Source organism: Melopsittacus undulatus, chromosome 3, assembly GCF_012275295.1.
Source record: "Melopsittacus undulatus isolate bMelUnd1 chromosome 3, bMelUnd1.mat.Z, whole genome shotgun sequence".
In the NCBI taxonomy this organism is placed as follows: Eukaryota; Metazoa; Chordata; class Aves; order Psittaciformes; family Psittaculidae; genus Melopsittacus; species Melopsittacus undulatus.
Genome location: NC_047529.1, coordinates 75,250,849 through 75,273,229, shown reverse-complemented (window position 1 = coordinate 75,273,229; position 22,381 = coordinate 75,250,849). Strand labels below are relative to the sequence as shown.

At 43.4% G+C, this 22,381-nt stretch overlaps 1 long non-coding RNA gene across 1 annotated transcript in view; it reads left to right on the top strand.

Moving 5' to 3' along the window:
* The first annotated feature begins 990 nt into the window (after positions 1 to 990).
* Positions 991 to 22,381, top strand: part of LOC117435922 (uncharacterized) — a 63,559-nt gene continuing 42,168 nt past the window's right edge. Inside the window, exon 1 of the long non-coding RNA XR_004549466.1 lies at positions 991 to 1,323. This is a non-coding gene — a long non-coding RNA (uncharacterized lncRNA). The remainder of the gene's footprint in view (positions 1,324 to 22,381) is intronic.

The window sequence follows — 22,381 nt, the reverse complement described above, 5'->3', positions numbered from 1 at the left end:
GCTGCTGCGGGAGACCGGCCCCGCCGCCGGCCCTGACCCCGCCCCGTCGCCGGACGTTACGGGCGCTCATTGGCTGCAGGCGGCCCCGTGAGCGGTGGCGGCGGCGAGGGGAAGCGGGGCCGCGGGCCCCGGGCGGGCGTTAAGCCGGTGTGAGGTGGTGGCGGCGGCGGTGGCCGCTGTCCGTATCCCCGCCGGCACTGTGCTGTCGCTGTCACGGGCCGCGCTGGCGGTGAGAGGCTGTTAAAATAAATGCGTGTGTGTGCGGCAGAGCCCGGCGCGGGCGGGCACGGCTGTCTGCCCTCTGCGGACCCCTTGCATGGGCCGTGTCCTACGGGGTGAGAGAGGGTCGGGTGCCCGCCTGCGCAGCGGTCAGCACGTTGCCCAGTTTCGGGGGCGCCGGCGGCAGGCGGGTCATGAACCCGGCACCGGGAGTCCCGATGCGGTATTGTTCTCCCTGACAGATAGCGCGATCCCAGGCAGGCGGGAGCGGGGCGCGGAGGAACGAGGAAGCGCAGGGAGGGGAGCGGGCAGGAGGATCCCGCGTCCTCCTCCTCCTCGCAGGAGGAGGGAGGAAATTCTCGGGCCGGGAGGACTCGCGGCAAGTCGGGACCGGCTCTCCTGGGAGTTCCCTCGGCGGGGAGGGGGAGGGGGAGCGGCGATCTCCGCCGGCGGGGAGAGGCCGCGGCTTCGCCCTCCGAAGCCCTGCCTCCTCCGTCCCCTCCCCGGCTGCACGGCTCACCTCGCCCCTCGCCGCCTCACACGCGCACACGCACGCTCACACACACGCGGGCGGGCAGCGCCCATCACCCCGCGGCCGGGTGCTGCCGGTCGCGCCCCGCTCTCTCGCTCCCCCGCCGGCGCGCGGGGGGACCCGGTGACGTCACGGGCGGCGCGCTCCCCGCGCTCGCTCCGCGCTCGCCTCCCCGTAAGTTGTGTTCTGGGAAGTGGTGCCAGGAATAGCCCGGCAAGATCTGCCCGCAGCGCCAGCGCTCCCCCCGCCCCGGGCAGGGCGGGCTGCGGCTCCCGGGCCGCCGCCTCTCCCCCGAGTGCAACACCAGCCCCTCCGCCGCTGCCAGGGCGATGGTGGTGATCCTGCCTAAAGAGAGGGAGCGGAATGACCTGCCTGCAGACAAATGCGTGAAGCGGACGTCCCTCGGCCGCTGGAATATCGCTGTCTGTCCTTACATATAAAGAAGCACCGCGAGCCACCTCACTCCTCCAGGCAAGCCCTTAGCAAAGGAGCGACGAGAGCGCCCGGCGGAATCCGCAGCGGCAGCAAGGGCACCGGGAGGGCTTCCCTCCTTCCCCGCGGTGACTCTCCAGGTGAGCAGCAGCGGCTACTGCGGGCAGCCCCCTCCTCCCCGCCCGTCGCTCGTCCCCTGTCACCGGCACCAGCTGACAGCCGCTCCGAGCCGCCTGCGGGGGGCACGCCGGCGGCGGCCCTGGGTGCGGGGCGCCGCGGGGTCGGGGTTCGGGCCGCGGCAGAGAGGGCGGTTGCCAAGCCGGGGGGGGTCCGACGCCGGCGTTCCCAGTGCCGCCGGAGCAGCGAGCGGGAGCAGCCGCCGCCGGGCGCCCCCGGCCGCGGGGCTGAGGGGGTAAATGGAGGGCAGGCGGCGGGAGGCGCGGGGGAGGGCGCCGGCGGAGGAAGCCGGCGGGGCTGTAAAACCGCCGGACCGGTAAGTCACCTCTGTGGCGGCGGCTTGGGGCACTGGCAGCCACCGGCACCGGCCCCAGGGCACTACTGCTGGCAGCCCTTTTCCCGGCCCGGCGCCGCGCAGAGCTGGCGCGGGAGGGGGCCGAGGTCCGGCCTTTGTCGGTGTCACGCCGTTAGGAAATGCGGGGAATACCCAGCTTGTGAGCGTATGCAGATGAGGAGCAGGCTGCCTTGCGTAATCCCCTCCTGTGGCGGGGAACAGGCATGGTCACCACCGGGGACAAGCGCCCGCTTGGGGGGCCAGCCTGGCGGGGCTCTCTCCGCGGCCTCCGGCGCCCTCCGGGGATGTTGAGGGGGTGCCCTGCAGGGGGGAGCCCGGGGCCACCCGGCGCGGCGGCAGGCAGCGCGCCGGGGGGTAGCGGGTACTCGGTGGGGTAGCTCCGGCTGCTATCACGTTCCCGGGAGGTGCGGACAGGGGCCGGCGGGCACAGGGGATGTGCGTCTGTGCGGGGAGCCCCACTGCCGCGCCGGGGTGCGCGTGAGTGAGTGTGTGTGCGCGCTGCGCCGCGGTGACTGTTCCCTGAAGTGGGTGGGACGTTGGCCCGTTCCGGGAATGTTCCATGACGTGTAAACGCCACAGGAAGGGGGTTAACGAGGGGCTCGGCCGGGACCGCCGCCGGGGCCCTCCCTGCTTCCCTACCTCCTTCCCCCGGCCCGCCCGCCGGCGGGGCTGTGGCGGGGGCAGCGGCGGGTGGGGGCCGGCGGCGCGGGGGCTGCCGGGCGCACGGTCCCTTATGTAACGCGGGGTACGTGTGCGGCCGGCGGTGATTATGTAAGCGGCACGTCCGCGCTTGTCGCATAGGATACCTCACGCCGGCACCGCGGCGGGAGGCGCGCAGGGACGGGCGCCGCGGGCTGCGTCGCCTTGTCCCCGCCGCTGGGGGCAAGAGGGGAGGGGAAAGGGAAGGAAAGGAAAGCCCCGGGTGATGCCCCGCAGTCCGCTCCCACCTCCCTCCCTCCCTGCCGGGCGGCACGGCAATACACGCTGGGGAAGGGAGGGGATGTCTGCGCGCCAGGTGCTGCCCCGGGAGCCCCGACCCGCGAGGGGGGGCAGGCAGCGGGAGGCCCCGCCGCCTCAGTACGTCCGGCTCGGGGTCTCGTCCGGCCGCTCCTAGCACGGCTTGTCTCTGGGGGCAGGCGGCCGGGGCTCGCCCCGGGACAACGATAAAAGTCCTTCGAGCTTAATTTCCCAGAAAAAGGTTATCTGTTTTTCTTATTAGTTGGCAGTAGTGGTCAAATGTTGTTTATTTCCAGGTCTGTTTTTTTTTTTCTCTTCACCTTTATATGGTAATTGCAGAAATTAAACTTCGCATCAAATATTAAAAGGTTTTTTAATGACACGAATTAATAAATGCCCTTTTAAATTAAGCTAATAGAAATATTAATGAGTTTCAGCATAAATACTCAGCCAAATAATTTCCCTTCTCTCATTTAAAAATGGAAGTCAACTTCAGTGTAAAACCTGTCTGGTTTTGTACATTATGAAATACTGTAGAAAACATTTTATGCCTACTTAGTCAAGGGTGTTACTTTTGGGTTTTCTTGTTCTTCTAATTAATCTGTACTGTCCATTACTACGGAAGAAGCAGATGAAGTGCTCAGGGTGGCAAAAGCAAACCATTAATGGATAGGTTTGTGTTGCTGTGTGCCGTGGAGCTGTGCGTACAGCCGGTGCCTTCTGTTGTGTGTCTGTGCAGCTCCCAGCACAAGGGGGCTCCGATCATCGGCAGGAGTTCTGGGGACACCGGGTAATTGCGGTAATTACCGAATTAAAAGAACTACTGGTGTAATAGGGTACAAATTCAGTGGGCCCAGTTTTTAAATGCTGTTGTTGTTGTGAATTACCGCAGACCACGAGAGGAGTTTGATCCTCAGGTTATGAGGACATGGTGCAGAATCCTCAATATTTTGATAGTGAAAATGATATACAGACGTGCTAAAGAAGTGCATCTGTTTTTAAAGATAGGAGAGTCTCTGCCTGTTAGGTTTGCGGCATGTGGACATATTTAGATAAATGCAAAATAACCTGTGGGTTATTTTTATTTACAGTTAAGTGTTAAATCTTTCGTTAACCTTCTCATCAGGAGATACTGCTGAAACTTCAGGTATGGATTATCTGAAACTTTTCTTCATTACTTTTTTGCTTTGCCTCAAAAAAAGTGTTGTAGCTGAAGCTGTGAGGTGTTTTTCTGTGTGAGTTTAATAAAGTCACTACTGTCATCTGTAAATACATTTAAGGTTACTCTGGCTTTCAGCTGTGCAGGCAGTAGTGGTGTGGTAAGGGTGTAATTACTTCTGTTGATAGAACAATCCAACGTTTTTATGCTTTATAGGCTATTGTGTTGGCATTATTTTCCAATGGCTATTGGGCATAGGAGTTACATACATCCTGACATGGCATGATGAAACATCACTGCTATGAATAACAATAAAATTGAGCAGCACTTGTCCCGAAAAAGCACAGAGGACTTTTAATTGTGTATCTAAGTCCAATTGTGTGGCAACAGTGCAGAATGCTTCTTTACAAAGGCAGATTTTTAGATTCTCAAGTGACTAGATTGCCTCATATGTGTGATCTGTTTACAAACCTTCTTGTTACTATGAAGACAAAACAGAGAGCCATATGAATTCATGTGGTCCTTGCTAAATAATGGTACATGTGTCTGCTTGAGTGTTTGGCAGTATATCTTGTTTAGTTTATGTGGTGGCACCCTACAAGGCCATTCTTTTTTGACTTTTAACTATTTCTAATACCATTGGCTGGACTTGATTATATGAGTAAACTTATGACGCTGGTCTGCATGTTTGTAACCAAAGCTGGAAGTTTTTAAAGCAGGATATTAATTGTTGAGCATTTTGCCAAACTTCCTTGCTTATTCATTTATTTAGCTTGTTTTTAGAAGACTTAAGGTGAGTTGGGTTTAAAAGAAAGTGAAAGTAGTGAGTACCATTTTGCATGTTCCTCTCCTCATCATTTTGAAGTCATCAGCAGGAAAGTTACTGCTACTGCTTTTGAAATTTAGCTGTATTGGGTAAGGTAATGGGAATACAGGAGCTGTGTAGCTGGCAGAAATAATTTACAGTTTATGAGTGAAAGAATGCAATACTTACCCATCACAGAAAAAAAATGCTTGCTATTGAATATATTACTGTAGAGTATACAAGTCACATAACTGTGACTTGTATTATGAAATATGGCAAGCTGTCAATCAAATTGGAGTATGGTGGGGCTTTGTAAAAAACTGTGGTTGGTTATACTGATAGTTGTTCATCCAGCTCTGTAAGTAAAGCTCAACAAGCACTGCTTCCATGAAGTTCTCACTTGATTCTGTGAAGGAATTCCAGGTAAATTGCCAGACCTAAGTACTAACTTTCTCTGCCTTTTTAGGTCCTAACGTAAATCAGGCCCAGCAAAAGTTGGTTGTTCATGTCAATGGACTTCACGCAGGCTGAAGAGAGGAAAATATTTACCCATCTTACCTCAGTCATTGAGAAGTAGTGAACCTGACTGTGTGGTTTTAAATTATTGGTCCTCCTAGCGGGAGGAATACATAATTATCACTAGATCTGATGGAGGAAGTCTTCAGCAAGAGTTAGTTACTAATACTGTTGGGAGCTCCACAGAAGTGTTAAAGCAGAGGCTGCATACCTTTGCTATTTGAAAAAGGCCCGATAAGTTATGAGGAAACTGGTTTAAAAATTCTTTTATTTAAAGAGGCAGGTGATCTTTTTCTTTACAGATTTCTTAAACAGCATCTCTGCAGTAGTATGTTACAGATTAAAATAAGTGTTTTGGTAGTTACCTGGTTTTCTCCTCTGATTAAACTGTGCTTTTTTGTTCCTTCAGTAGAAGGAACTATCTAGCAGTTCCTGAAGAAGTGAAGAAACAGCAAGGGGAAGCGTAAGCTAGATGGAAACCGGATAACAGTATTTTTCACAGGTTTCAATCAGTAATTTTGGATGCTAAGTAACACAGAATTACCACAGAAGAATGAACGTTTCAAGCTGGCTGTGCCGTTTTAATGGGAAATAGCTGCTTTGTACAGTTTTGTTTCTCTTTTTGGGGCTTAAACATTTTTTCATCAGACTTTGCAACGACTGTTGTGTTTCTCAGGAAATATTAAAAAGGAATTCATTGGGGCATATTTTTCATTCTCAAGTAAAATTAGGACTTGTAAAGGGGCTTGTCTGTGATAGCCTGAGAGAAAAAAATTGATTGCTAATAGAAGTATTAGAAGTTTTTCCATGATAACCGACTATTGAGCACCTACTTGGATCTTAAATCTTCAGTGAATTTAACAAATATGTTAATCCCTGGAAACATCAGGCTTTTTTTTTTCCCTTTAACTGAAATAGCAAGTGGGAAGCAACAATATTTTAGCATTTTGAACATCTGTTCATAAATTAAACAATTGACTTTACCCTAACCACTCATTTTTAATAGGTTATCCCCAGTAAGATTTGTCCCCAGAAGTCTCTCCCACAAAGCTATGAACATGGAAAAGGTTTGAGAGGGTATGAATAGAGGAAACAATCTGATGCAGTGTTTCCAAATCCCCAATATGAAACAATCAAAAGAAATACATGTATCATATGCAGTTTTGTCTGTCAAATTAAAAGTCTCTTTTATTAATCTTTTTTGTGATTGATTTCTTGCCATCATTAATGTGGTCTAAACAGAAGTGTTTCTCCTTGCTCTGAAGAAGTTTTGTTGGTTCTGGGTGCTTATTTTAATTTTACAGTGCCTTTTGTGCATTTGCAGAATGGTCATTGAGAATCATATGCCAGGGTAATGGCAGTGGAGTGTGGACCACAACTGTTCATGGTCACAACATTGCTTGTATTTCTGTATTTCCTTGGTCTGCCCTGGGCATGCATCTTTTACTGTTTCTTGAAACTCAGTATTGCTTTATACTTTTTCATAGATTTATATATGAGTAAGCAAAGCCCTAGATGCTTTTTTTTTTCTCTACTTTCTCCGGTTGGGGGTCTCAGGGTGCATGTGCCAAAAATATACCGTTTGATGGTAGTATTCTTAAAGTAAATACAGTGTACCAAAGTGAATGTAATTACCTGATATAAATCTGCCTGGTACATGGTTCTGCTGATAGGACAACTTTGTGTAGTGGTTATATGATTTTTTTTTTCTGAGTTTATATGTGGACATTTTACTTCTGTCAAGTGTAGATGTGGTCTCAATAAAAAGTTCTTTCTAAAAATGACACAAACTGTAAGTGATGTAATAATGTAGTTGGCAATGGGTTTACGGCCACTTCATGAGTGCATGGGTTTGTTTTGTTATACCTCAGTTTATGTTTAGCAGTAAATTATTTCGTTGTTTTTTCTTGTGATTGACAGTTCTGTCATAGTCTGAAAAATGCAACTCTAATGTACAAGAAAATTCATCCTGCACAAAAACAATTGTAAAGAATCTCTGTTCTTAAGAATGGAAGTTGACTTCATTGCATCGGTTGTAATAAACTGCTGCAGCTAAAATCTCTTGATTTATGTAAGCTGCTAAGGGATGGGGAAAGGATGTACAGCATTTTTTGAAAGGTATGCTTTAATTGGTGTGTGATTGCTACAGAAAGTTTCATTTTTAGACAGCCATTTATTGGAAATTCCATACAAAGGAAGGCAGTTAGATAATTTGCTTTTATACTTCAGTTTAATAGGAAAGTAAAAACTGGAGAAGCCCAAGGAAAAGGAAATTATAGTGTCAGGTGGCTTAAAGATAATGCGGTAAAGTAGGGTTTGACCCTTTTCATAAGAAAATGCTAATTAAAAAACAAAGTATAGTACCCCCCACTCCCCCCTCTAAATATTTTCCATAGTGTATAGTGAAGTTTAGACTTTTTTGGCTACAAAGGCTAGTATTGCTACTGACCTTACCACCTTAACTTGATCTTCCCCACCTTCCCAAACCCTAAGAGCATGCCTGGAATTTTCCTCCACTGGGTTTGGTGGTGGACTGCTGGAGCTTGGGTGCACCCCTTACCAAGTGATTTATGAGTATGGAGTAATACTGGATGTTTTCTAATCAGTTTAAAAAGCTGAGAGAAATTTCTAATTATACATTGTAGAACGTGATATTATCTCAGAGAATTTAGTAGAGGAGAATGCTTAATTTTGTTGAAGTAGTATTATTTAATGAACAGTTTCCCCATAGAGTAATATCTGTGCTTAGGCTGAACGGAGCTTTATGTTTAAGAAAGCCTAACAGGGCAGGATCAAGCTTATCAGAATTAGTTTTATTAGTCAGTGGGGTATTCTTGCATGTTGGGGTTTCTTTTGGTTTGTGTAAATAAGGTACATGGACCAGTCCATTTATGTATTTTGTATTTGTGGTTTGCACTAAACCAAAACACGTGTAGTGTGTCAAGAAAGTTAATAACTGGGGTTACTCTTCATTGACAAAAAGATATGATGCTATTTTGTTAGAAGAAAACCCATTTAATTTAGACCAAAGTCAGTATTCAACAGAGGTTAAGTTGCTGGCATCTATTATCAGTCCTCATTGCTCAGTGTAGTTCATTTTGAGCATAGGCTGTTTACAGAAGTCCTAGAAGTATGTAGAGTTTCATGTCCCTTTGCTTTCAAAAGCAGCTAAAATAAATAGTTCAGTTAGCTTGAAAATATGTCTCGATTTGCTCTAACTGCTGTCAATTTATGTGGGTTTTGAAAGTGATTTTCTTTATTTCTGTACAAGCGCAAGCAATGAAAAAGAGATACTCTAGAGACTATTTTAGGCCCCTGGTTAACTGACATCTGTGCATGCTGACTGTCCTCTATGACACCTGTGAACACTGACTCATATTGAGAGTCAAATTTATAAAACTCTTTTGCTAATGTTGTAGAAGAGAAAATCAAGTACAATTCATGGTTTTCTGTAACAATATAGATAGGCTAGTTTTTACTTTTTCCCATTTAGAACCAGTTATGAATGTAGTTTCTGAAGCTGCTTATGAAAGTTTTTTTTTTCCTTGCATTTGTCTGAGATAAAAATGGTTCTTTAGTGGAAAAAGTATTTATTTTTTGGCTAGACAGTCATAGACTCATACAACCAAATTCCCTATCCTGTTTAAGTCAGTGGAAGTTTCTGCACTTTGGTAAAGGGAGAATTTAACTGTGAACTTTGAGACTGTGAAGTTGGACCTCTTGATGCCGTGTAACATGATAGTCTGTTCTGGTCACCAGGAGAGGTCATGATCCTAGGTTCTTAAAGAGAGTTGGCTTTAAAATCTCTGCAAAGCTACATGAATATAATTTTCTGTCAACATTCTTAGTAAAATTATGTCAAACAGAACTTGCCAGCTGTTCCATTATTTTATGTCTGGTCCCACAACAGTAACAAAATTCCTCTAAAAGTTAGTGCATATTTTCACAGTGCAGGTTTGCTAGAATCCTTGTTTTCTTAAGACTTAAATAATGGATAAGTTACATGTATCTAATTTTGTAAGGTACAGTTGAATTTCAGTACAGACTTGCAAAATTTTACTAATACACCTGAAGAAATCTGTGCTAAGTGTAAGAGTAGGAGTCATTTATATAATATGCTTGAGTAGGAAACGATGTTAATGATGCTAGCATGATCTTCATGAAATACAAACCCACAGGAAGGTGTTTGTTACAGAGCTACAGTAATGGTAAGTGCAGTGTTGCTACCTCTGCAGTAGGTTGGTATGGTGGCAAAATGTTGGGATGGAGAGAGCAATATGGTTGGTCTAGTAAGCTATCTGTCATGTTTAATGTATGACAGTCATATCTTTTTTAGTTTTTAATCTCTGATTTACTTAATTACTAATTAAAAACCCCACACAAATCGTACTCATCTGTCGCCTTATTTATCATAGAGGTAATGTAAGTGTTCATGAAAAACTTCAGAATCAACCATGGATTAGTAAAACTAACACATAATGTGGAGTAATTAGTGGGGCAGTTTTGAGTCATCTGTGTTTTTGTAAAGAAGTAAGGCTGTAAGTTGGTTCTGTGTCTACTACACAGATCAGTTCCAGTACGAATCAGTTCCAGAACCTAGTACAAAGGTTCCCCTAACACCTTTATTTGTTCTGATTTGTTATTGACCCGATGTCTGTGAAGTGTTGAGAGACAAAAGGGTGAAATACAGTTCCTTCATTTTCTCTGCTTTGGTTTTAGTTCAGCTCACTGTTAGTTTCAAACTGTTATCACATAGCTGTGCAATGATTCCATTAAATTAGCGATCTCTTTGTGGACAAAAATTTGTAACTCTGTATGTTGCTTTTATGAACAGTCATGGCAGAGAGGTGAGAAGGTTATAGGCAAGGAGATGGAAGCTTATCAGATCCCCCAAAGCTTCTTTTTTGGAGCAAGGATGAGGCACATTTATATAGCACTTTGGAAATGCTTGTTTTGCTTCATAGTTGTACAGATACAGAGTTGATAAACCTGAAACTTTCGTGATGTTAGGTTGGCCCAGACACATTCACTTGTGAAATGTAAATGTACAAGAAGAAGAATCCCTGCCTTAGTTTTGGTCTGTGTCATCTATATGATGCCTTATAGAAGTGTGCCTGGGGTCTTTGCTTGTTCTTCTGTAGTAAAGGCAAAGTAGCTTTTAGTAGATACACCCTGGCTTTCCTTCCCTTGCTCCCCAGATCACTCCCTACATGGCAGGAAAGACACATGGGACGATGGACTTCCTTTATGCACGCCTCTCCAAGGCTTCAGTGCAGCATATTTTTCACAAATGGATTGATTATGAGAGAAACCTTGTGAGTTTCTTTCTCTTTCACAGCCCTAGTAATGAAAGAAGAAAATGAAGATGCTAACCACATGTTTTTGGATGTGTGCTGATTGAGAATGAGGCCCAGAGAGGAAGATAAGTAGGCTGGGGAGGGAGGGTTCTAGTGAAACTGTCAGTGGATTGTAATTGCCTACAGTTATTTTTATCAGAGCAAGTCTCCCTTTAACATCAAGACTGCAACCTAAAGAATTTTAGTATTTAGCCTTTCAAATCCCTGTCCACTCGCAAGTTGTATAAGCACATCTTGAGTAATTACAATCGTAGAGAAGGCAACATCTTGGATATACTGTAACATCCTCTAACTTCCATTGTTTGACATCTCCACTGCTCATTTACACACAGGATACAGCTCCGCCTTATCTTGCTCAGTGCTTGCAGGTATTTCTCTTTACGTTTTGCTTATGCACTGTTTTGATTTAATTTACTTGCAGGATCATTTGATTCTGGTCAATAGTTCAACCCACTTAACTAGCAAGCAGGGGAATAAATGAAACCATTTTTAACTAACTCATTCTCAGTCAAGTGGGTTGTCTGGCAAGCCAAGAGTGCAATAAATAGATTTTGTGGCTATTTACAGACTCAAACACTAGAAAACAGCCATGTTTCCCAGTGTCATTACATAATTCAGTGTTACATCCAGATGATGAGATTATACCTGTGTTTTTATCTCAGCCAAAAATGTGGGGTTTTTTGCCCCTGCTATGAGGTTTCCCATAAAAATAAACAGATTACACCAGAAATTTGAGGGGGGCTGCTACACTGCATGAAGAAAAACTTAAGTATGCATGTATACATATATGCATATATACTATACAGTTATGTGATCATAGTTTCTGTATGCAGTCATGTTCTGTCTCATTCACAGTACCATATATATAGCTGGAATAACTTAATAAGAAGTCATGGTTGCAGGTCTGGCTTGTTTGTCACTGAGAGGAAGATCTGTCCTAGATTCAGTGTGCGTTTAACTTTGTACTTATTTTAAATAAATAAGTTCATTTGCATTAGTTATGTGTGAGTATTGGCATTTATTTCACAAGTGTGTATATAGATATCTGTGTCCACATGGTCTTTCTAAAGCATTATTCACTGTTCCTGGTACATTGCTGGTGCATTGATGCCAACAGTCAGTAACTGAGCATGGCCAATTTTATTGCCTGTGACTGACGGAGTTAAGGTCATGTCTTGTTGAACCCTGAAGATGTTTGAAGCACTTTGAATTCCTTTTGTATCCTTTTGTTCCTGAAGGACATAATCACATCACTCTTGCTCCAGTCAGTAGGCTAGAAGATTGTTTCTGAGGCCCTGTCATTGGTGGTGCATGGTAGTCAGCTTGTGTGTGGTGCTCATGACCCCTCACTCATCTGTTAGGACACTCATTTCAGCACCATGGCAGAACTAGTGGTGCCAGGTCTCATGGCTTTGGGAACGTGACCAAAAAGTCAACCCATGAACAGATTACCTGTGTAAATAGATTATGTAAAGAAAAGATGTCATAAAAAAAGCCCACTTGCATCATGCCAACACTTGTTATCTTGTTGCTTGACCTTCACGTTCTCTGGTGGCAAGCCCAAAACCATGTTGTCCTCATCTCACAGTTTTCTAATCAGTGCCCCACAGCTGAGATAATGACACCAAACTGTGCTCGGCACAGCCTGTGTTACTGTGTGAACTGCCTTGTCTCTTGTGAATAAAATGAAAACTCTGTCATTTTGGATCAAATCCTGACTTCAATAGAAGTGCAGAATAGGAAGTTATTATTGATTTTATTACTTATTTTCTTTTCCTTGAGGCCAGGATTTTGCCATCAGCTGTAGGCAGGACTTGTACTGCTGAAATAGTGTTCCTTGTGACTGTCTCAGCCTATAAATGGAAACCTTCAGTCTGCTCTGAAGGTCTGCTCTTCTATTGGATATACTAACACTAGGTGAGAATATTGGAACAACTACATGGAAGCAGCCTCTGGATACTTCAGGCAGAGGAGACATAAAACAAAAGGCACTCTCAACAGAAATGATAGTTACATTGCCAGATGGTAGAAGGTAATTTGGAAAGAAAAGATGTATTATCTACCCCAAGGTGCTTTCATTGTGATTTGAATATAAAATGCATGAAGTCTTACGTACAAGTGTTGGAACTGACAGTGGCTTAGAGCTGTGGTTTTAGCTTAGATTTTTTTGTAGTTATAACCCATTTGAGAAAGGAACTTGCTGGATTCCTGAGGGCATCATAGTTCTAGCAGAATTTGTGAGCTTGGAGCCTTGACTGTACCTTGCCTGTCCTGTATGCTTGTTTCCCAGTGAAATTCCATTATCTGGGTTTAGAATTGCTTATTAAGGTGTGAGAAACTTCCATGTCATTTCAGCTTGTGCATCATATAGCTTATATATATATATTTAGTGAGGTCTGATACCTTCTTGTTTAAGGTGGCATAATTTCAGTCCAGCATAAAAAGATAAAAGAGAACAATATTTACGATAGGCTTGCAAAGTTCTAGTATGATGCTTCATTTTAATGTAACCTACCTCTTCTATGTGTGTAGTCCTCTGTCTGAAGACCAGTTGCAATGAACTGAATTAGCTTATCACTGGTAGCTGGGTTTTTCTTTGCACTTCTCCATTTCTAGATGTAATTTTTGATAGAATCTTGCACCTGATGGGTTGATTAGAGGGGAGATGAGCTAGTTTCTTTTCTTAAATGCTACAAACAAAATAAAGGAAGATGAAAAACCCAGATCAACCAAAGCTTATGATATAATTTTAGAATGTGTAACCTTCGGCAAAAAGGGCCATTTGTTGGAGTAATTCTTGAGTAACCTAATCATTTGATAAGGATCCTTGCCTGTTTAAGTTGTTGGTTGTTGGAAACATTCCATTTCTAAATTTGTGCCTTACTGCATACCCTGAGGTATGTGTACAACCCGCTGTAATTGCACAGTTTATTATTTTATTAATGAGAGCTATGATAATGTGTTGGCTCATGTATTCCCTTCAGTCCAGGTATGGTCTCCTGATTGCCTAGGGTTCTGCAATTCCAACATTTGTTCTGGGGATGGTGACCTGGAGCAAAAGCAAAGCCTTTACAAACATGGTTGAAAGAGCTTAGACCTTGCCCCACCACCTGTATTTGGTGTGATATTGCAACCAAAGGCTGGAAGTGTAGGGTATCTTTTTAACACACAACTAATGAATAATAATAGAAGCAGCAGAAGTAAATTCTTACTACTTAATCCTGAGTACCTGAGATTTTGCCAGCTGGAAGTAGAGGCACGTGCACCTTAATTGGCCTTCCTAACCATAACGAGCACCCCTTAGTACTTCCTTGATCTGGGTCTCTCCTGCTTGCCTCTTTGAGTGGCTGGAAGACTTGCACTTCATCTGCTGCAAGGCACACAACAGTGAGCAAGCATCTGGCATGCAACAGCAGCTCCTGTTTTTAATGAGCATCAGGGATAGCAGGCATACTAGGATGCCCGTTCCCATGTTCCAGAAACTATTTCTGTGTGCAGATACTAGATGCATAGTACAAGAACAGGGAGCAGCATCAGGAGGTGTGGTCTGTGGAGGAGTTGGGGAAATCCAGTTTATTGCGTCTGTAACTCTGGAGACAAAACTTTCCCGTAAAAAACAATGTCAAAACACCACAACCTCAAGCAACTGGTCCTTGCGTCTCAGTGCTCCCCGGCTTTACTGATACATGTAAGCCTCTGACCCTGGGTTTGCAGGATCCGGGGAACTCTCTGAGGACGTTGTGGTCAGCCTGGGTCCCCCTAGCCCATGGGACATGAGGTGGTGAGTTCCCACTGAGCGCATTGAGGGCTGCCTCCTTACTGTGGTGGCTGGTACAGTTTTCCATGGCTGCTGAAACTGCTCATTACAGCATTTGGCTCCTCTACAAGGGCTTTTCATAGCTGTAGCCCCTGTGGCTTGCTGCAGCATGGTTTTCTGGTGGAACAGATGGGATATTACGTAGAAAGTTACTGTATTTTTGTATCACTGATTTTTATTTATTTATTTCACTGTTTGTCTTTTTAAAGTGGGTTTAGAGCATAAGTACAAAACTTGGGATTGGTATTAGATTTGCCTTTGATACGTTAAACTTTATATTTGTGCACTTATGCAGTATTTTACATTGGTTAGCGTGTACTTTCTAAAGTTTTAGTGAACAGATTTTCATCCTTTGGATTGAATCTAGTTCAAAACACTATAAGGGAAAGAAAGCCTGTGAAAATTCTCAGAAAGAAAAAGTAAATGTCTTCTTAAACAAGCTTTGTACTCACTGGACTGCAGTTTCGTTTTTAAGTCGGTAGAAGTGTTTTCTGTATTCTAATCTTTGTTTTTTTTTTTAATTGATATCATCTGGTCAATTTGAGTGAAAATGCTATTCCCATTAGAAAAATATTTACTCTAAATATTATTGTTGCCTAGGATCTTGTTGAATTCATAAGATACAGAAGCAGTCAAGTTGATTTAATATTTTTAACATTTTATAGTGTTTTCTCATTGTTTCCATGAAAGCAATTTCAATAAATATTTTAGCAGTTGCTTTTGGCTTCTTGAAATTAGGTTACCTATTATTGAAAACTGCAGGTTCTTAAGAATGGTTTTCAGATCTGGTTTGTCTTGATCAGACATTTGAAATAAAATATAAATACTCGGCAAGCCCCAAAATAAGGGTTTGCTTTTTCTTCCACTTAGCTTTCAGGACTTAATAAGTTTTCTCTAAAGAACCTCTCTTAAGTCGTTACTTACAAAAGACAGTTACAATCACAGGGTTTTGGTACCACTTAGCCAGATCACTTTCATATGTTAACTTTCATTTTTATGTATATGTACATTTTATAATATATGCATACATATATATTATTTATATATATAAACATGTGTATAAGAGTGTATGTATGTACACGTATACACTCTTCACTTCGTACCCTTGTGGACACTCGTGCACACCTGCAGTGTATGGGATGATCCTATTTGAAATTTAACATTTATGTTTTTATCCTAAATCCAATCCTTATAAGTAACCACAGTAGTGTTTTTCTCTTTGCAACACAGTGTTTTTTCAGCAGCTTCTGAATGGGAAGTTGTGCATCCCTATGTCTGGAGAGCCCTTGAGGTACATGAGGGGAAGGACCAGTGCTGGTGTCAAGGTCCTCCTGGGGCAGGAGAGCAAGGCATGGGGCACCCAAGTGCAGTAGATGAGAAGACAGATGATGGGGGATACTTCAGGAATTTCTGATTGCTGCCCCTTCACTGGTGGTTGGGTTGTGTCCTTCTCAGTGGTGGACACATACTGCCATATTTAGGCTGGGTGCCAGGTTCCCAGTGAAAACCAGGCCCTCCACTTCTGTTTTCTGCCATGTATACTTTGAAGACAAACAATTACCTGCTATCAGGTGTTAGGCAGCTTGGACCTTGTCATCTTTAGTTGCCTTAATTTCCTCAGAACAGTGTCACAGGATGTTTTAATTATCTGTTCATAGGATTGCTTGAGGGAATTCCCTTAGTGATGAGACACTTCAAGAAAAAAAATAATGTTTTTTCCACTTACACTTCTCAAACATCTCTTCATATGGAAGTGAAAGAATTGTAAAAACGGGGTACGTAGTTTAAATTGCCAAGTGATATGATATAGTGGCTTTGTGCTAAGTATAACACAGATGGATTGTAAAGGGTAAAAAGTTTAACTTGTTTTGTGGGAATCTGTAAATGTGTTAAATATTTTGTAGGTAGCCAGCTTTAAGAGTTGGTTTCAATATGTATTTGTACTTACTATAACCAGCTTCTGTTTTGGAGTGAAAAAGCACGTATCTTCGTCAGCATACCAACAGCACGGACAGTTAGACCAGTTCACAGTTTGCTTCTGTCCCTTTGCTTTATGTTTCAAACTCTAAATTAATAAAACCAACACAATAGATCCAGCTCTTAAAAATATTAGGGTCCTATTTGGATGCAAAGTATACTGCAGGGAATGCATGGCACCTTCTCACCTCAAACTATGGTAGAGATGGTTTAATACTATTCTTCAACTAACAGAACAATAAGTTGTAATAACTTGAAGATTAAGTCTCAAGACATCGATGGTTGAGTGAAAACACTGTTGTTCCATATTCTCTGTTTTTTTAACAGACACTGTATTGCAGCAGGCAGCCATATATGTATGAAAAATGCCTATTGTGATACCATGTGCCAGTGCTGAGTGGTTACACAGCCTGGTCACGTGCTGTGGTTGTGCCATGCGAGAATTGTCTCAGCACAGTCAAAAGTACAAATTGTGGATGCTTTTTTTTCATTGTCAGATATTGGACTAGAAATAGTTGACTGTGCTTACCCTGAGTGAGTGTGGTGCTTTATGGTCAGATTTCAGGAAATTGAATGGCTGTCTTACATGTTGTTTAGGATGCTGTGCACAGTGGAAGCATGCTTAAAGTACTTTGAAGGCTTTGTCCCCTTTCTCCTTCTCTCAGGAGAACGTCACTGCTTCCACCCATTGCTATATGTGGTTTAGACTGGATTTTCATTTAAAAATGCACCTGCATTTTTAAGGGTCAGATTCTGATATTGAACTAATTCAGACTTGTCTTTGCTGAAGTTAATGCTTCTTTGATTTGATGCAGAATTAAAATCAGATTTTCTTCCTAAGAAGAACTTGCACTATTAGTCACTGCCATCACCAAAGACTCATTTGTCTGCTTTTTTTTAATGTTGAAAACAATCCTGATGACTAGTGCTAGACTGACATCCTTCAGGATTAAGTCTTCATGCTAATGTCAGAACAAGAACCATTACAGGTTTCTTCACGCTTAACTGGGCAGTGGATCTTCAAGATAAGCTGTCTTTGAAAAATTAAAGGAAAAGGTAGAAAACAACTAAACCAGCTTATATCCTTGTAGAAGAATATGTTTTGAAAAGTGTCCAGAATCCACTTTATAAGTAATTAAAAATACTATCTTTGCTTTATTTATTTTCTTTTTAATATAGTAAAATGAACAGTTTTGGTAAGCCAGCAGCATTGTATATCTCCCACAAAAGATATGATTTATTATGACTCCAGGAGGCAGACTGGTGGTTCCCTAGTTTCAGCTCTTATACTCAAAATTACCAGGGATGAAAGGCTGGCTTCAGTTCTTGGTGTGACCACAGGGTGGTTATTGCAGAAACACAATAAAGATACTCTTCTTCAGCTAGTGATGATAGAATGAGAATCTAGAAAAGCATTTTCCACTCGTTTTCACTGAGGTTCTTAAATGCCTCTTTGAAAATCAGCTTCTATCAAGTGGAGCACTGCTACCCAATCTGTCTCATTCAGCATACAGAGGAAAAAGTCTAGTGTCCTGGACACCAGAGGTTGTTGTGGGATGTGCTTATTGTGGAATGATGACAGTATTTATCACTGTATTTTGCAATGTTGTTCAGCAACTAACAGAAACGGGTCTAGAATGTGTCTCATGATGAGTGGGAGTGTTCTATAAGCCTCTGCCCCAGGGGAAGATCCGCTATACCCAAATGTTTTCTTAGGGGTGGTTGTTTGGACAGCTCTTTAAAGCTTCTAGTGGTGGAGACTCTGAAACCTCCCAGATGGTCCCATTGGGATTCTTAATGATGCTTTCCATTAAAAAAGTCTTTCTAATGTTTAACTTAGGCAGGTAGTAATGGTGGGTAGGACTGCAATCCAGGTTCTTCCTACACTTTCCAGGTAAGTATACCAAAGGTTTACTGAGGGTCAGATGGACAGTCTGTAAGACAGTTACCAGATGCTGAACTCCCACATGCTACTAACCAAGTCCTGTACTTTCATCCCTTCGCTTAAGTTTGTGGCCCTTATCTGCTTCAGAAAGACAGAGGCGAAATTGAAAAGAAGCATCTGTGTTCGTTTTGCTGGGTTGTCAGCCGTATCTGACAAGGGAATCCTGTAGTTTTACACTCTAGTTGTGCCCCAGATGTATTCACAAAACATGTTTTACTCCATGGGATCAAAAAATATGTTGATTTCCAGATGTTTGCAGAGGTATGGGCTGTAGCGAGAGCTTAGTGCACTTCTGTATTGTAGTAATACTCTTATACAAGCTGTACAAGAAAAACAAGAGCAGCACAGCTCCAGAGCAAATATTGTTTCTAGTCACATACGATACTTTGCAGCTGAGCCTGGTAACACGCTGCTTAGCTGTTTTGCTATGCAAGTGCAGAGAACGCTGTTAGCAATAAAGCCACTGCTGGTTTCTCCTCCAAAACCTCCCTCCTTGCAGTGCATTGGAAATGACTGAACTTTGGCCCTCAATCTGCTGACACCCTGAGGGAGTGTAAATGTAATGACGTCTTTGCTTGTTTCAGCTGCACAACAGGAAACGCTCATGGCCTCCCCTTCTTCCTGCTCTGAGAAAGTGCTGCCTTTTTTTGCTCTTCGCCTCCCTTCCCCTGCAGTCAAGCGGGCTGAGACCTAGTTTCAGGTCTGGGCTCGGCAGGCAGCTGGTGCTCGCACAAGGCCCCCATTGCTGCTGCTCCCTGCCAGGGCAGCCAGTCACCTCCCTATTGCTCTGCTGTGGTGGTGATGCCAGAAATACGAGCTGTTTAGTTTTATGTTTTATTTTTCCCTTTCCCCCTGGAGAAGTGCCTGAGAAGAGAATACAGTTATGTGGCAATGGCTTGCTCCACGGAGCGTGTCACTGGATACTGGCTCAGCTGCAAAGACCAGGATGGTCAGGTGATGATTTGCCTTGGGGAGACCACATCACTTGCATAATATAGAGGCCATGCTGTCAGGTGGGCCTTCAGGGATGCCGGCATATGGTCCCGATAGTGCTGAATAATGCTGAATATACAGGGCCTGAACAGATTTCTTTGCCTTGCTGGAATACAGAGGCTTGCTTCTGTTTCACCCTCTCCGGCTGCTGCTTTTACACTTCATAACCAAAACAGGGACATGAGTAAGAATGGTTGCTTGAGAAACACAAGCATTTTGCAGCTAACTCAGGGAGGAGGATTTTGTCTCGTCAAAGTCAGCCAAAACAGTAAAGCAGCACAGTGTTCTTGTGAGTGAAATGAATTAATTCAATCTTCAACTGTTAATTCTCTAATGATCGGGGGGGTGGGTTGCTCTTTAGAAACATCAAGCGCATATGCACTAGGGAGTTTGCATATTGTGGCGTGAGAAGAGGCACTCAGTAGTCTAGAGTACAGGATCCTGAATTTGGAAGATTTAATTAAATTTGAACGTAAACAGTGCTGGTTGCGGTGCTTATCATTTGTTTAATGTTGCATGGGCATATTATTTGATGAGCAGCTTTTGTCTGCATCTGCAATAAGCAAATTCTGGATTAAACCTCTGAATCTATCACACTACCTAGCTAAATAACTGCTGTTTTTAACAAGCTGGAGTTATGTAACACAAATCATGCCTGGTGAGATGCTTGCAGTCAGGGAGAGGCAAGATAGGCAAAGAAATAACAGCACCCAAGCTTTTGTGGAATAGGATATGACTGGGTTTTGAAATGAAATGCTGTGTGTTGGTACTCTCAACTGTACAGGCAAGGTCCATGTATTCATCATGAAGATGTGGTTTGAAACAGCCTTGGGATGGGAATGTTTAACAGACAGAAGAGTGAATTTGCTCAGGCATGTGCGGTCCTTGGAAGGTTTTATATATGTGCATGCCAAATGCACCTCCCACCACCTCCCCACCATTGTTTTTCCTCTGAAAAACCACTATAGAGTAATAAATGGGGAAAGTCTCTTTAATTTTAACTGCTTTCACGTGTAAAAGAAAATAATCTGATGAGCTGTGATTGCCCCTATAAAATGTTACATAAATCTCTTTTCTTCTTTTTAATACGCCCCTATAGGGTCATTAGGCATGTATACAACACAACAGTCCTCTGTCTCAAGAGAGTTTATAACCAGTTTATGGAAACGGGAAGTGAATGATTGTATGAATACATTAGAATAAAAGCAATTGATTTGAAGCTAAATCTTTCTATAATAATATTTCCTTGACAATTTTCTCTGCTGTTATTCAGTTTTTATCTTCAAAGTCATGCAGAGCTGTTAACCCTGGGATGACTTGTTGCTTTAGTAGCATGGATACAAATCTTAAACAATAATGTTAGGAAATAAAGTCATGAAAATAACATGTCTTTAGGAAAGGTGTGGGAATAATGACTTTTTAGGAAAGGAATAATTCTGTGCCTCTGAATTCCCCTTCAGACTGTCCTGCTCCCTCAGATTTTCAAGAAAAAAAATATTTGTATTTTTTCTTCCTTTCATCCAGAGATGAAGTAGCTGTAAACTGTGGCATAGGGTTGTTGACTCGTGTATTCTGAGATTTTATTGTTGCTAACCACAAATACTCAAAACTGAGTGCTGATATTTGTGGTCTTATCTTGTAGACTACCACATGTGCATACATACACAGTGGCTGAGTATGCTTTGGGACAGATAGCAGTTGAGATGCTATAATGAGAAACAGTTACATCTGTAAGCCACTTCTGTAGCTAGCACCGTTGCTGATAATCTCAGCACAGAGAGGAGGAGATGAACAAGCACAGATGGAAACGTGTCCTTTCTCACACAGGAAAGTATTTTCTCACACATTCAGGTCATGGCCAAGGGATGTCAAAAAGTCACTATAAGGAAGTGGACCATGTTGCTCTCATTACATCCTTATTTTCCAAACAAATGCAGGATTTCTTGTGCACTGTCAGTACAACATCCTTCAGAAGGAACTTACAAGAAATGTTAGTCTTCAGGAGAGTTTTCATTTATTGTGCTGAATTGACTTAGTTTTGTGTAGTCATAAATTAGTGTTGCAGCAGCAGAAGCGTAGAGCTGGGGATCTGAGTAGTGGCACATAAGGACACCAAGATGTTGTAGGTGGAGAAAGACCTTTTCCTGAATCTGCCTGATGATAACCAAATATAAAGTTCATCAAATGCTTTTTGTTTGTACCGATACCAGTATTCTTTACTTTTGGGCCTGTAGTGGGTTTTGGCTAACTGACAGTTAAGTCCGTTCTACAACTCCAGGGAACAGGGGTGAGCTGAGGGCTTCCGGGGTGCGAGCCGTAGCTGTGTGGGTACAGGCTGGAGCAACAGCAGACGGGTGCTGCTGGGCTCCGCGCCCATGAGTGAGGGCTGTTCACCATCTGCCATGGGAGGTGTGGGCTGGCCTTGATTTCGGGTGGAATTTCTGTTGAAATCAGCGTGATTGGAGAGAGCAGCATAGGGTGAGGATGTGGCTGCCAGATGAAAGTAATTGCTGCAAGTGGCACTGATGCTTGGGCAGTGAGGAGGTGTACAGTGTGTGTGCAGGCAGTGGCTTGCTCAGGAATAAACTCTCACATCCAAAGGTCCTTGTATAGATCTTCATCTTGTATAGAGGTTAATAGTCCCAGTCATAAGGCTCTGCAGAGAGCGATTTCTTGCCCTGCAGGTTGTTCTACATGCTTGTTCCATTTTCCTTGCTTTTATTAAAAGGCCAAGTATCTTGTCCATTCAAACCCTTAAGTGTCTTCAGGTGATCAAGTTGTTCCCATATTGCAGCAAAACTTGAAGCAGTTACCAACGCATGTTCACCGCTTTTTCCCGTTAAAAAAGGTGAAACTTAATTTACACCAATTAACCACATGAGACGCTCAGAATGAAAGTGACTAGGTGCAAATTACAATTAAATAAGTAAAGGAAAGAAAAAATGTGCTGCACAGCACAATTTTCATATTCAACATTCTATTTGTATTTCATTACCAGTCCATCTGCAAGAGCACTGTCGTAGCAGACTGAAGCATTTTTTTCAAGAAGAAACCCCCCAAATGTACAGTGAGATTGATAAAAACAAAGTTTTAGTCTGAACAGATTAAGACAGGAGAGTTTTAATGAAATTTTCTCATTA